The sequence below is a fragment of the Delphinapterus leucas genome, chromosome 18 (assembly GCF_059928025.1).
Source record: "Delphinapterus leucas isolate spDelLeu-1000000601 "Yukka" chromosome 18, BTC_Dleu_Yukka2, whole genome shotgun sequence".
NCBI lineage: Eukaryota > Metazoa > Chordata > Mammalia > Artiodactyla > Monodontidae > Delphinapterus > Delphinapterus leucas.
In genome coordinates, this window is record NC_143146.1 from 26,768,777 (window position 1) to 26,783,820 (window position 15,044).

Below are 15,044 nucleotides of genomic sequence, written 5' to 3' on the forward strand. Positions count from 1 at the left end.
GAGAAATATATAATACATCTGCAACTAGATACATTTTTCATCTATTAGATTGGCAAAATTCAAAAGTTTGGTAACACTCAGTTGGCAATACTATAACAAAATGGCTCCATTGCTCCTGAGGGAATATAAATTGGTATAACATTCATGATGTCAATATCCATCAACATTACACACTCACATGTCCTTTTACCTAGCAATCCCACTTTTGGGACTTTATCCTTCAGACATAATTTTCACATGTATAACATGGCACATGTATACAAGATTATTATTGAAGAATTATTTGCAATAGAAAAAGACTGAAAACAACTCAAAAGTTTATCAACTGGGGACTGGTAAATAAATTGTGATATATTCCTAAAATGCACTTGCTATCTACTATACAAATGTCGAAGAAAAAAAGGAGTAATCTACAATAGATTTATGGAAAGATTTCCAAGATATATTAGTAATAAAAGCAAGATACAGAATAGGGTATATGATATGGTGCTTTTTGCATAAGAAAAAAAATAGATTAGAATGAGACACATATATATCTGTATATTCATAAAGAAATTCTAGAAGGATACATAAGAAATTAATAATGAATGTTTACCCATGAATGTGGAGGGGCTGAGCACTGAGCTGAGGGAAACATGTTTATGTTTTATTACATATGAAAGAATTACATTTAAAATTTGTCATATTTCAAAGAATAAAACCCAAAAGGTTGGGGAGGTAGCCAAAAGGGGATAGTGCTAATACTAACCTGGCTCCTTTGCTGGGAACTCTTGTTATTTTGTTCTGGATTTATCTAGCGCCATATTTAGAAAAGATTAAATAAAAACTGTGAAATTAAAAAAAAAAACAATTGATAAGCCTCTATCCATATTGGTCAAGAAAAATAGAGAAAAAAAAAATAAATAAAATGTGTCATATTTTACCTATCATGTTCTATATTTGCAACTGGAAGGTTTTCATTTTAGTTCAGTCTACCTTACCAGAACCATAAATCTTGGTAAGAAAAAAAATTTTTTTAAGTAAAGGCTATTGGAAAAATAAATGGACAGAATTAATTTTAATTGCCTGCCATTTCTAAGTAAAATAAATGATAATGATATCTCTTTTTGTTTGGGAATATATTTATTATTTTAACAAGAAATAGGATATTCTTTTTAGTAATACATTTATATTATTTAAATAATAACTATTATTATTATTTAATAACTATAATTTTTAATTTTAATTTTTCAGAATCCAGCAGCTTTTAAAAGAGAAAATAAGTTTCTTTAGTTAAAAAACAAAACAAAAATGTTTGAGCTCCCTCTGCTGGATCTGTAGTAGCATATCAAAGTAAATTTTGGTTTTATTTAGAAACAAACTTGCACATGATTAATGCCATTAATTCATTTGCCAATATTTAAGATAGTAATTCTAAACTGTGTTTTCCAAAATTTTATAAATGTTAAGTTCTGCTAATATGTCACTAATATTGCCAAGTAAGATGAGCATTTCAATACAAATCTTAAAACGTTATTCAGTATGTGCCTTTAATACATCCTTAAATATGGTACCACATAATTGGGTTGTACAGGAATGAATTCTACATACACCACAATACGTAAAGGAGAACTTTAGTTTTTAAATTTATTATGGCTTTCAAGCTACAGTAATCATAAAACCTACCTGTTGGGTTAGCTTATTAACATTTAATTGATTTAAAATATCATACGCATACTTTGAAGTTAGAAGGAATATAAAATATTTGCATAAACAATGATTAACGTGACAATTTAGAGTAACGGTAAATATTGTTTTATTCTTTGTCATATTGTTTTGTTCTTTGTATGAATTCTACATACACCACAATACGTAAAGGAGAACTTTAGTTTTTAAATTTATTATGGCTTTCAAGCTACAGTAATCATAAAACCTACCTGTTGGGTTAGCTTATTAACATTTAATTGATTTAAAATATCATACGCATATTTTGAAGTTAGAAGGAATATAAAATATTTGCATAAACAATGATTAACGTGACAATTTAGAGTAACGGTAAATATTGTTTTGTTCTTTGTCGTGATAGCATAATCTATGATTACGATGTGCCATGCAAAACTACTAGCTACTTCTCTTCTCTTTTTATTTCTATATTCCAGACCATTGATTAGCGTCTCAGTGGTGACCAACTTATCCTTCTATTTATCTACTAAATTATTTAATTATTTTCTGCTTTACTTAAATTTCTTTAACGATGCCTTAAAAAAGCAATTCAGGTTTTCATCTTTCTGTTTTATCAGTTGTATTTTCCAGTTGTTTGTTCTACTGACATTCCTCTTTCAAACTACTCATGCGTCTTACGTAAGATGTTTTTGTTGGTTAGTTCATGGGTTCAATTCTGATTGTTGAAATATTGGGAATTCCCCATGTGGTGGAAGATAAAGGTGTTTCTAGTCAATGGTGTGCTGATGTCAGTTGTTAGCAGCTTATGAAACGTGACTGTTAATTTTTCAAGAATTTTGCAAGCTAGTTGTTAAAAACAGCTTCTATTAAAAATGAAATTATCTAAACTTAAAATAACATTAATTCTATTAAAAAGGCAAAAAAGTACTCAAACCTGATTTCCTAATTATTCTACTTTATTTTATTATTATTTATGCCACTCAGGTTATTTACATCTATTGTATATGTATAGTGAAAATACTGTATAATGGTGTGTTACTGCAAATTTCTTTCCAACTCTGCATTCAGTGACATCATGTCAGTAACTTGAATTTGGCTATGGTGGGAGCATTTGGAAATGGCAAGTGCTACAGAGCTGGGCTTGATTTATTGTTTTGTTGATTGTCTAGATGTAAGAAAGTGATGCAGAAAATGTTACACATATAAGCACTTGGCAAAAATCAACTAAAACATTTTGTGAGAACCAATTTGTTGTATGGAATTTATAATAAAGAGTATTGTATATTTCATTATTTGTAAATTGTGTGCTACACATCTTTTATATCAGTACAACTTATATACATACATATCTATACATTTTGTTTTCTAGAAAGGCAGTTGATAAACATTAACCAACATATCATTAAAGTCTCTATCCCAAAAGGTAGTATAGGCAGGCAAACAGCCAATTCTCTGCTGAGGCTGCTGAAGGAATCACTGATGTGGTATTCACCCAGCCTCAAGGGCAGTGCCATAGCTTTAAAATACGTCCACAAATTCTTTCATACATCTCATTTCTAAAGGTGAGTACTAATTCCTTCCCCCTTGAATGTGGCCTGTATTTGACTCTAATGAGTAAAATGTGGTGAAATTGAACACGAACCCGTGTCCCCTGCATCGGCAGGCAGACTCTCAACCACTGTGCCACCAGGGAAGCCCTGAATCCCCTTTTATAAAAGTAAATCAGAATATTGGCTGAATGAATGATAGAAGGAAAGTTAGAGCTGTGTCATAAGAAAAATACATGTTGATAGAGACCACAAGCCTGAGCATGTGTTTGTTGGGCTCTGTGTCAGTTAGTGTTCACTACATAACTAACCACCTCAAATTAATGGCTTAAAAGCATTTACTATTTCTTATCATTCTGTGAGTTGCTGGGACATTATAGTTTGGGCTGGCTGGGCAGAAGCTGAGTGGTTTAGGATGGTCTTTCTCACACGTCTGGTGGTTCACAGGCTGGATCTAGTTGGGACTTCTTCACATGGTGGTCTGGGGTTCTCAGGGTTCAAAAGGATGTGCAAGTACTTTTCAAGTTATTGACTTGTATCACATTTATCTCAGCATATTTGCTTTAATCTCATTTAGTCAAAGCAAATCACAGGGCAAGTCCAAAACTGCTGTGGGAGGAAACTGTGAAAGTGGATATGGAAAGTGTGAACAAATTGCAGGGCCATTACTGTAGTAATTTACCATGGGCTTGAAAATATGAGTAGAGATAGCCTTTAAACTCCTTTGACTTTCTAGCTCCTTAAAATAGAAGACAAACCCAAAAAACCTTTGTTAATTCTTTTTTAAACCAGTTCATTTTATTTTTTCCCCTTTCTCTGGGAGAATGACAAATATCAAAGAAAGGCCATTAAAAAAAAAGAAACAATCTCTCTTGTGACTAATGTTTCACTTTCTGGTACCCTGAAGTGTCAGTTACCATCATGAGCACATCATGAGCACAATACCATCACAATTACTATACAGAACCGCCCCCCCCCCGCCAATGACAAATGACAATTTAAAAAAATGTATTATCTTATTATTCCCATTTTAGAAATGAAAAAATTAATGTGCAGAAAGTTTAAATGACTTGTCCAAGATAAAGCAAGGCATCAGGATTCAGACCCTGCTGGCCTAACTACAGCTTAGGCTCTCATTGGCCACATGCCTACCATTGCCCCTGGTAGGGACAACCACAGGGCCAAAGGAACAAGTCAATCTTAGGTTAAGTTAACCAGTTAATGCAGTTAATCCACGAGCATACTCTACAGAAAAAAATAACAATAAATCATTTTGTTCATTTCCAGAATGTACAGTTAGGGCTCACTAGCTGCTGCCATTGCCTTTTCCCCGACGCGGTGAAGAGGTAGAATGCCATGCCCCAAATTAACAAAGACCATCACTTGTCCGGAGACAACGAAGATTTCTCTGTGCCCACAGCTCCTAATGAGGCTACCTGTCATTAGTCAAATAAGAAAATCACTAGGTTGGTAACAGAAAGGTCAACACTAACACATCTGCTAATTGTCTAATGAGCCCATGTCCCAGAAAATCTGAGGGAAGCTCCATTGCCCAAGGGGTATCAGAATTTTATGCCTTAGTTTTTTGGACTATTTCTTGCTGTCCAAGGAGTAACACTGGGTTACTATTTTACTGGACACTATTTAATCGATACCAGTAAATCCCAATGATGTATGCAAAGAGGGGTGGGTCTGATACAGAATGCGCATGGATTAAGGTCCAACAAGTCCCCTCCTCTTGGTCCCACCACTGCTCTTGCCTCTCCTGACTACTAGCTCTCCATGGCATTTGACTGCCTGCTGTGTTTGGAATATTCTGCACTTTCACAAGCTAAAAGAACACACACTTCTTGGGGCTGTATGGCAGAACAGGCTCTGGAATCGGACAAACCAGGTTGAAATCTTGGCTCTACCAGCTCCCACTATGTGACCTGCCCAAACTCCTGAGTCCTCTGAGCCTCAGTTCTCTCATCTATACAGTTGGGTCATGAACGATACCTACCTTATGGGATTGACGTAAAGAGTAAATGCATGTCAGCTCCCAGAACTCCATAAATAAAAGCTACTATTCAAGAATCTGGATTGACTGAAAGCGGTGACATAAGAATATCTCTAAGTAGCACTTTTCCCCTAAAGGTCTCTTTGCTTAACCCACTTCTGGACCTCCTCTTTTGTAACTGCCTCCAGCATGAGTACCTTTGGTAATGACATATCTCTTTCCTTTGGGGATGCATTATGACCAGAACTGCTTTTCAGAGCCAACAGTGGTAGTGAGAAGAGGAGCATCCTTTTAGTCAAATGTGAGGGGTGACTGTGAAGTCCAAATCTGGTCCCAATACACAAGTCTATCAGCTGTCACCACTCCCCATCCTATGCATTCAGAGTTCCTCAAACCTCACCATTCCCCAAGTGAGCAGAGACTTTCCTGCTCCCAGGGCTTCTCACAGGGCTCCTCCTCCGAATAGAATGGCACAGCCTTGTTTCTCTGACCCATTCAGAAATATCCTACTTATCCACCACACCAGCCCACTCAACCCTTCTGTAAAGCTTATTCTCTGCCAGGGAGGCACAATGGCACAGCAGTTAAGAACAAATGTAAGAGCCCAATAACAGTGCTCAGGAGAAGCATCAGAAAAGGTGGTGATGTGCATGGACCACGAAGCCAGGCTGCCTGGGTCTGAATCCTGCCTCTACAACGTGGTCATGAGCTCTGTGATCTTAGATGAGTTACTTTATGTCCCCATGTCTCAGTCTCCTCAATAGTTAAATAAGATAAAGAATGGTGGTTACTTCAAAAGTCTATTTTGGAGATGAGATAAAGCACCTAGAATAGTACCCACCAAACGTTTATCTAATAAAGTCCTCAATCTATCACTTCTTAGCTGGGTGACCTTCAATGGTTTATTTAACCTTTCTGTATCTCAATTTCTTGACTTTAAAATGAGGATAAGAAAAATAGCACCAATTTCATAGGATTGTTGAGGATTAAATAAAATAATATATGTAACTTGCCTACTACATAATTGTATATAGAGCTTTGCATATGGCAGGATTTAAACAAAATGGTAGTTTTAAAAAAAAGTTAGTTATTTTTCCTGAACTCTGTAACGCCTTACTCATATATCTATTACAGCACATATCAGATTATATTGTAATAGCCTAGACTGGGAACTCCTTGAGGACAGGAAGTTTGTCATTAATCTTCTGGTAAAGGGAAAACCAGTTCAGCTGGCAACTAGGATGTGAGGGGGGAACTGAAAATTGAAACAGAAACCACAACTTGCAAAACTATATAATGAGTCACAAAATAGAAAAACTGTACAAAACCACGATATGCAAGACAAACTAAGTTCAGACCCTTAACGACATCTCATGGTGTTCTAAATAAGACAACAAACTAACCTAACAATAACTCCACACAAAGGCATGTCTTCTAAAGATAAGACCGCTGATTATTCCAACAACTTCCTAGTTTACAAATTCTGACCTATCTCTGCCTAGGCCATCCAATGACTAACTACAGTCCTGCAAACTCTGTAGATAATCTTCCTTAACTTCCACCTGTTAAAATGTTGAACTCTCCATTATGTGTGCACCTCCTTGCTGCAGCAAGCTAATAAACCTTTGTTTGAAAAAAAAATACTACCTATTGTACGCTGGACACTGGGAATAAAACCGTGAATGGAAAAAGCTTTTGCCTTCAAGGAACCTAATCTTTTAATGTGGTAACAGACAAATATTAACAATACAGTGTGATATAATTATAAGCAAGGTAAGCACTGTGAACACTTGGCCTAGTCAGGGAAGTCTTTCTGGAGGAAGTGATTTTTAGGATAAATCCTGAAGGGTGATTAGGAGTTAGGTAAAGAATAGGGTTGGGCATGGTAAACATTCTAAACAGCAAGGGCTCCTTGTCTGAAGAAGAGAATAAAGGACAGCATGCTTGGAATAGAATAAAGGACAGCTAGGAATAGATTAAGGACTTTATAGGCCCCATGCATCAAGAATACTGCTAAGTTCTTCCATTTGAAATTCAAAATAAAAATTAATGCTAATTATAAAACACATGCAGGGAAAAAGGCACACAAGACCCAGGGCGCCACCTCCAGGCACTTGGGGGAAGGAGGGTCAGTGAAGAGCTGGAAGAGCAGCCAGGCGGGGGGGTCGCAGCTCCTACAAAGGTGCAAAGAATGTCAGTAAGAGGATACTCTGTGGCTGAGACCGCTGGTAAGAGGATTCTGGCACTTATAATATCAGAGCCCTGTGGCTGACAGGGTCTTGGTGCTGCCGTCGGGTGTCAGGCCTGTGCCTCTGAGGTGGGAGTGCTGAGTTCAGGATATTGGTCCACCAGAGACCTCCTGGCTCTGCATAATATCAAACAGCGAAAGCTCTCCCAGAGATCTCCATCTCAACGCTAAGACCCAGCTCCACTCGACGACCAGCAAGCTACAGTGCTGGACGCCCTATGCCAAACAACTAGCAAGACAGGAACTCAACCCCACCCATTAGCAGAGAGGCTGCCTAAAATCATTCTAAGTTCACAGACACCTCAAAACACACCAGACGCAGCCCTGCCTACCAGAAAGAAAAGATCCAGCCTCATCCACCAGAACACAGGCACCAGTTCCCTCCACCAGGAAGGCTACCCAACCCACTGAACCAACCTTAGCCCCTGGGGGCAGACACCAAAAACAACGGGAACTATGAACCTGCAGCTGGCGAAAAGGAGATCCCAAACTGAGTAAGTTAAGCAAAATGGGAAGACAGAGAAATATGCAACAGATGAAGGAGCAAGGTAAAAACCCAGCAGACCAAACAGATGAAGAGGAAATAGGCAGTCTACCTGAAAAAGATTTCAGGGTAATGATAGTAAAGATGACCCCAAATCTTGGAAATAGAATGGAGAAAACACAAGAAATGTTTAACAAGGACCTAGAAGAATTAAAGAGCAAACAAATAATGATGAACAACACAATAAATGAAATTAAAAATTCTCTAGAAGGAATCAAAAGCAGAATAACTGAGGCAGAAGAACGGATAAGTGACCTGGAAGATAAAATAGTGGAAATAACTACCACAGAGCAGAATAAAGAAAAAAGAATGAAAAGAACTGAGGACAGTCTCAGAGACCTATGGGACAACATTAAACACATCAACATATAAATTATAGGGGTCCCAGAAGAAGAAGAGAAAAAAAAGGGACTGAGAAAATATTTGAAGAGATTATAGTTGAAAACTTCCCTAATATGGGAAAGGATATAGTTAATCAAGTCCAGGAAGTGCAGACAGTCCCAGACAGGATAAATCCAAGGAGAAACACGCCAAGACACATATTAATCAAACTATCAAAAATTAAATACAAAGAAAAAATATTAAAAGCAGCAAGGGAAAAACAACAAATAACATACAAAGGAATCCCCATAAGGTTAACACTGATCTTTCAGCAGAAACTCTGCAAGCCAGAAGAGAGTGGCAGGACATATTTAAAGTGATGAAAGGGAAAAACCTACAACCAAGATTACTCTACCCAGCAAGGATCTCATTCAGATTCAACGGAGAAATTAAAATATTTACAGACAAGCAAAAGCTAAGAGAATTCAGCACCAATAAAACAGCTTTACAACAACTGCTAAAGGAACTTCTCTAGGCAGGAAACACAAGACAAGGAAAAGACCTACAATAACAAACCCAAAACAATTAAGAAAATGGTAATAGGAACATACATATTGATAACTACCTTAAATGTAAAAGGATTAAATGCTCCAACCAAAAAGACACAGACTGGCTGAATGTATACAAAAACAAGACCCTTGTACATGCTGTCTACAGGAGACCCACTTCAGACCTAGGGACACATACAGACTGAAGGTGAGGGGATGGAAAAAGATATTCCATGCAAATGGAAATCAAAAGAAAGCTGGAGTACCAATTTTCATATCAGACAAAATGGACTTTAAAATAAAGACTATAAGAAGAGACAAAGAAGGACACCCCATAATGGGGTGGTGGATCAATCCAAGAAGAAGATATAACAATTGTAAATATTTATGCACCCAACAGAGGAGCACCTCAATACATAAGGCAAATGCTAACAGCCATAAAAGGGCAAATCGACACTAACACATTCATAGTAGGGGACTTCAACACCCCACTTTCACCAATGGACAGATCATCCAAAATGAAAATAAATAAGGAAACACAAGCTATAAATGATACATTAAACAAGATGGACTTAATTGATATTTATAGGACACTGCATCCAAAAACAACAGAATACACTTTCTTCTCAAATGCTCATGGAACATTCTCCAGGATAGTTCATATCTTGGATCACAACTCAAGCCTTGGTAAATTTAAGAAAATTGAAATCATATCAAGTATCTTTTCCAACCACAACGCTATGAGACTAGATATCAATTACAGGAAGAAATCTGTAAAAAATAAAAACACAGGGAGGCTAAACAATACACTACTTAATAACCAAGAGATCACTGAAGAAATCAAAGAGGAAATCAAAAAATACCTAGAAACAAATGACAATGAAAACACAACTATCCAAAACCTATGGGATGCAGCAAAAGCAGTTCTAAGAGGGAAGTTTATAGCAATACAATCCTACCTTAAGAAACAAGAAACATCTCAACTAAATAACCTAACCTTACACATAAAGCAATTAGAGAAAAAAGAACAAGAAAGCCCCAAAGTTAGCAGAAGGAAAGAAATCATAAAGATCAGATCACAAATAAATGAAAAAGAAATGAGGGAAACAATAGCAAAGATCAATAAAACTAAAAGCTGGTTCTTTGAGAAGATAAACAAAATCAATAAACCATTAGCCAGACTTATCAAGAAAAAAAGGGAGAAGACTCAAATCAATAGAATTAGAAATGAAAAAGGAGAAATAACAACTGACACTGCAGAAATACAAAAGAACATGAGAGATTACTACAAGCAACTATATGCCAATAAAATGGACAACCTGGAAGAAATGGACAAATTCTTAGAAAAGCACAACCTTCTGAGACTGAACCAGGAAGAAACAGAAAATAGAGACAGACCATCACAAGCACTGAAATTGAAACACTGACTAAAATTCTTCCAACAAACAAAAACCCAGGACCAGATGGCTTCACAGGTAAATTCTATCAAACATTTTGAGAAGAGCTAACACCTTTCCTTCTCAAACTCTTCCAAAATATAGCAGAGGGAGGAACACTCCCAAACTCATTCTACAAGGCCACCATCACCCTGATACCAAAACCAGACAAAGATGTCACAAAGAAAGAAAACTACAGGCCAATATCAGTGATGAACATAGATGCAAAAATCCTCAACAAAATACTAGCAAACAGAATCCAACAGCACATTAAAAGGATCATACACCATGATCAAGTGGGGTTTATCCCAGAAATGCAAGGATTCTTCAATATATGCAAATCAATCAATGTGATACACCATATTAACAAATTGAAGGAGAAAAACCATATGATCATCTCAATAGATGCAGAGAAAGCTTTCGACAAAATTCAACACCCATTTACGATAAAAACCCTCCAGAAAGTAGGCGTAGAGGGAACCTACCTCAACATAATAAAGGCCATATATGACAAACCCACAGCCAACATCATTCTCAATGGTGAAAAACTGAAACCATTTCCTCTAAGATCAGGAACAAGACAAAGTTGCCCACCCTCACCACTATTATTCAACACAGTTTTGGAAGTTTTAGTCACAGCAATCAGAGAAGAAAAATAAATAAAAGGAATCCAAATCAGAAAAGCAGAAGTAAAGCTGTCACTGTTTGCAGATGACATGATACTATACATAGAGAATCCTAAAGAGGCTACCAGAAAACTACTAGAGTTAATCAATGAATTTGGTAAAGTAGCAGGATACAAAATTAATGCACAGAAATCTCTTGCATTCCTATACACTAATGATGAAAAATCTGACACAGAAATTAAGGAAACACTCCCATTTACCATTGCAACAGAAAGAATAAAATACCTAGGAATAAACCTACCTAAGGAGACAAAAGACCTCTATGCAGAAAACTATAAGACACTGATGAAAGAAATTAAAGATGATACAAACAGATGGAGAGATATACCATGTTCTTGGATTGGAAGAATCAACATTGTGAAAATGACCATACTACCCAAAGCAATCTACAGATTCAGTGCAATCCCTGTGAAACTACCAATGGCATTTTTCACAGAACTAGAACAAAAAATTCACAATTTGTATGGAAACACAAAAGACCCCGAATAGCCAAAGCAATCTTGAGAAAGAACAACAGAGCTGGAGGAATCAGGCTCCTGGACTTCAATACTATGACGCTACAGTAATCAAGACAGTATGGTATTGGAACAAAAACAGAAATATAGATCAATGGGACAGAATATAAAGCCCAGAGATAAACCCACACACATATGGTCACCTTATCTTTGATAAAGGAGGCAAGAATATACAATGGAGAAAAGAGAGCCTGTTCAATAAGTGATGCTGGGAAAAGTGGACAGCTACATGTAAAAGGATGAAATTAGAACACTCCCTAACGCCACAGAAAAAATAAACTCAAGATGGATTAAAGACCTAAATGTAAGGCCAGACACTATAAAATTCTTAGAGGAAAACATAGGCAGAACCCTCTATGACATAAATCACAGCAAGGTCCTTTTTGACCCACCTGCTACAGAAATGGAAATAAAAACAAAAATAAACAAATGGGATCTAGTGAAACTTAAAAGCTTTTGCAAAGCAAAGGAAACCATAAACAAGACTAAAAGACAACCCTCAGAATGGGAGAAAATATTTGCAAACAAAGCAACTGACAAAGGATTAATCTCCAAAATTTACAAGCAGCTCATGCAGCTCAATATCAAAAAAACAAAACACCCAATCCAAAAATGGGCAGACCTACATAGACATTTCTCCAAAGAAGATATACAGATTGCCAACAAGCACATGAAAGAATGCTCAACATCACTAATCATTAGAGAAATGCAAGTCAAAACTAATGAGGTATCCCCTCACACCGGTCAGAATGGGCATCATCAAAAAATCTACAAACAATAAATGCTGGAGAGGGTGTGGAGAAAAGGGAATCCTTTTGCACTGTTGGTGGAATGTAAATTGATACAGCCACTATGGAGAACAGTATGGAGGTCTTTAAAAAACTAAAAATAGACCTACCATACGACCTAGCAGTCCCACTCCTGGGCATATACCCTGAGAAAACCATTATTCAAAAAGCTACATGCACCCCAATGTTCATTGCAGCACTATTTACAATAGCCAGGACATGGAAGCACCCTAAGTGTCCATCGACAGATGAATGGGTAAAGAAGATGTGGTACATATATACAATGGAATATTACTCAGCCATAAAAAGAAACAAAATTGAGTTATTTGTAGTGAGGTGGATGGACCTAGAGTGTGTCATACAGAGTGAAGTAAGTCAGAAAGAAAAATGCATATACCATATGCTGACACATATATATGGAATCTAAAAGAAAAAATGCCTCTGAAAAACCTAGGGGCAGGACAGGAATAAAGATACAGACGTAGAGAATGGACTTGAGGACACAGGGAGTTGGAAGGGTAAGCTGGGATGAAGTGAGGGAGTGGCGTGGACATATATACACTATCAAATGTAAAATAGATAGCTAGTGGGAAGCAGCCACATAGCACAGGGAGATCAGTTTGGTACTTTGTGTCCACCTAGAGGGGTGGGATAGGGAGGGTGGGAGGGAGATGCAAGAGGGAGGAGATATGGGGATATATGTATATGTATAGCTGATTCACTTTGTTATAAAGCAGAAACTAACACACCATTGTAAAGCAATTGTACTCCAATAAAGGTGTTTTAAAAATAAATAAATAAATAAATAAAATACATGTAGGAAAGTCCTTCTGGTTTCTCTCATCATGTGTAGTTTAATACTTTAAAAGAAATCTTGAATTCTCTGAAAAATATACTCATGTTCCTGCTTTGGCACTTCAGCATATATGAGTTTGTCTATTGCATCATGCACTACTGTTTCTTTAGGGAACTACAAATACTTTAGTGTGGCAGCACTGTAGAGTGTGAAAGGTAAGAGATAAAGCTGGAGAGCTAGGCAAGCACCAGTTAATGAAAGATCTAGTAAAGATGTAGTTAAAAGATGTGGTCTTTGTTGTCTACTGACCTGGGTTCAATCTCTGCCATGCTTGGGCACTCACTGTATATGACTGGGCAACTCAAAGCCTTAATTTCCTCAGCAGTAAAATGGAAATGCTAAGCTGTGATGATTAACATAATAAATATAAAGTGCTTAGCACAGTGCTTAATATAAAACACACTAAATTTCAGTTCGGTATTTTTTTAAATAAATTTGTTCTTCAGCCTGAGAAATGGGGAGTCAATAAAGAGTTTTAAGTAGTGAGATGATTAGAATGGGATTTTATGGATTTCTTTGCTGCAGTGTATAGTCTAGGTTGAATGACAATGAGTAGATTCTAGGTGTACTTAAGAGGAAGACTCAAATAATAATGGGGCTTCCCTGGTGGCGCAGTGGTTAAGAATCTGCCTGTCAATGCAGGGGACACACGTTCGAGCCCTGGTCCTGGGAGATCCCACATGCCGCAGAGCAACTAAGCCCGTGTGCCACAACTACTGAGCCTGAGCTCTAGAGCCCCCGAGCCACAACTACTGAGCCCACGTGCCACAGCTACTGAAGCCCGCGTGCCTAGAGCCCGTGCTCCACAACAAGAGAAGCCACCGTAATGAGAAGCCCGCGCACCGCAACGAAAAGTAGCTCCCGCTCGCCGCAACCAGAGAAAGCCCACGTGCATCAACGAACACCCAATGCAGCCAAAAACAAACAAATAAAGTTATAAAAAAAATAATGATTGGATGGAGTTTGAAGATATATATGCATATATCTATATGTTGCATGTATACATATATTACATATTTATACCTACACACACATTTACAAAGTCTCCTATATAAACTGCCACAGATGATGATAGGTGTAAATCTCAGTTTCCAGAAGAATCAAACATGTAACATTATTAAAATCATCTGTCAGTGAAATGATGTGATAATCTGTCAAAATAATTTAAAATGGGCTAAGGAGAGAAGATGGAGTGTCAATGAAATAAAATTGACCAGGAGTTGATTACTGTTAAAACTGGATGACAGGACTTCCATGGTGGCGCAGTGGTTGAGAGTCCGCCTGCCGATGCAGGGGACACGGGTTCGTGCCCGGGTCGGAGAAGATCCCACGTGCCGCCGAGCGGCTGGGCCCGTGAGCCATGGCCACTGAGCCTGTGCGTCCGAAGCCTGTGCTCCGCCACGGGAGAGGCCACAACAGTGAGAGGCCCGCGTACCGCAAAAAACAAAAACAAAAACAAAAGCAAAACCTGGATGACAGGAAAGATTATACTTTTTTCTGCTTTTGGATACATTAAAATTTTTTCCATAACAAAAAACATTAAAAAAAATATACTAAGGTAGGGAGACCTAGAAAACAAAAAGATCCCTGGGGGGCCTAATAGACTGGCTAGAATACAAGTTCCATGAAGGCAAAGACCTTGCCTGTCTTGTTTACATCTGTATCTCCAGGGCCTAGAGCAGTTCATACCCACACAGTAGGCTCTCAGTGTGTATTTGTTGAAGGAATGAACGCTGGAGAACAAAAACCATAACCTAAGTGAGTCTGACAGCTTAGACTGAGAGCCAAGATTCCTGGGGATCATCTTTTATGCTACATATGATATCTCCCTAGCTACTGTAAGGAAAAAGAGCTCGAGAAAACCATCCCAAGAGAGAGCAGAGAAGATTCACAA